Source organism: Salvia miltiorrhiza, chromosome 1 (genome assembly GCF_028751815.1).
Source record: "Salvia miltiorrhiza cultivar Shanhuang (shh) chromosome 1, IMPLAD_Smil_shh, whole genome shotgun sequence".
Taxonomy (NCBI): Eukaryota; Viridiplantae; Streptophyta; class Magnoliopsida; order Lamiales; family Lamiaceae; genus Salvia; species Salvia miltiorrhiza.
This window is the reverse complement of record NC_080387.1, coordinates 52,334,666-52,336,430: the sequence shown is the minus strand read 5'-3', so window position 1 is coordinate 52,336,430 and position 1,765 is coordinate 52,334,666. Positions and strand designations below refer to the sequence as shown.

At 40.9% G+C, this 1,765-nt stretch overlaps 1 pseudogene; it reads left to right on the top strand.

The window, feature by feature from the left end:
* Positions 1-588: 588 nt before the first annotated feature.
* LOC131009810 (cytochrome P450 89A2-like) lies at positions 589-1,765 on the top strand (annotated as a pseudogene).

Sequence of the window (1,765 nt, the reverse complement as noted above, 5' to 3'; positions counted from 1 at the left end):
CAACCCATTTTATCTACTAATTACACATTTCTTAATCTCTGTGTCTTGAAGTAAGTAGGACATTTGTAACGGGACGGAAGGAGTATATTTTATTTTATTTTTTAAAAAATAATGTCACCCATGAATAATTGTAATCTATCATTAATTAAATTAGTTACGCTAGCTAATTAGAAGATAACAAGAGATAATGAGTGTATTATTAGCTATCACCCCGTTGCATAATTATAATTAGCATTTCCCAATCCATTAATGACGTGAATAGCTATCAAGTGATTAAGAAACTTTCCAATGCCTAATTTCAAGTGAAGCGATATTTATTGTTAATTATAAAAGAATTATTTGAATCATTTTTTTATAACAATATATTTTGTGGGAAAAAATAAAATGGCCCAAAAGTTCATGTATTTTTTTTACAATTCTTAAAATTCGTAGGAAAAAATAAAATGAGTTAAAATTCGTGTATTTTTTTGACAATTTTTAAAGTTCGTGGAAAAAATTAAAATGTGCCAAAAATTTATGTATTTAAGCGCCAATAACCCATTATTTATTAAAAATCGTGTCTTTTATATCACACTATATTTTTGATGGATGGATGTAGACTTTGTAGTACATAATTATAATTAAACACCTCGCTTTGACAAAACTAACATATATATCTAAAATTCATTTTTCGGCTAGAGAAAGATTATGTTGTTCGTTGGATCGTGAATTTTGATATAAATATAGGGATAAGTATCAAATAAGCCCCTATCATAGTGACCCTTATCACGTTTAGATCCCTACAGTCGAAGTTGGGCCAACTAAACCCTCAAAGTGCCTAATTTTTAACAATCGGGCCCTCCGCCCTAACGGCTGTTTAACACCGTTAAGATTTTTTTTTTTTTAATTTTGCCACAAGATCGCCCACTGCTTCTTCATATTCGTAGCCGGCCACTCGATTGCTCATCAGGCTCTCATCCAGAACGGCACTGTCTTCACCGACTGCCCCGGCCCCTCGGTCACCAGCACCAACCTCAACGTGCCTCGAAAAACAATCAGCGCCTCCTCTTACGGGCCGACGTGGCGCCTCCTCCGCCGCAACCTCACGCAGGAGATCCTCCACCCCTCCAGCGTCAGGGCCTACTCCGCATCACGGCGGTGGGTCTTATCTCTCCTCATGGACCGTATCCGCGACGTCGCTGATTCGGAGTCCTCCGTCAAGCTGATCGATCACTTCCAGTATGCCATCTTTTGTCTGCTCGTGCTGCTCTATTTTGGGGACAAGCTGTAGGAGAATCAAAATAAGGAAATCGAAATGATCCAGCGCAAAATTCTCCTGAATATCCAAAGATTCACCGTTCTCAATTTCTGGCCTCGATTGGGGTGGATCATATTCCGCAAACGGTGGAAGCAGCTGTTTGAACTCCACGACGAACAAGATAGGATCCTTATTCATCTCATAAGAGCGCGAACTGAATCGAAGGGAACGAGGGAGACGAAGGAAGAATTGGTGGCGTACGTGGACACGTTGGCGGATCTGGTTCTGCCGGAGGAGAAGAGAAAGCTTGAGGAGGAGGAAATTGTGAGCTTATGCAACGAGTTTTTGAGTACGGGCACCGACACCACATCGACGGCGCTACAATGAATGATGGCGAACCTAGCAAAGCACTAGGAAATTCAGGAGAAATTGTACCAGGCGATAATCGGCGTGGTGATGAAGAGCGAGAAGGTGGTGGAGGAGGAGGATCTGCAGAAGCTTCCGGCGAGTTTCCGACCACTTTGGTGA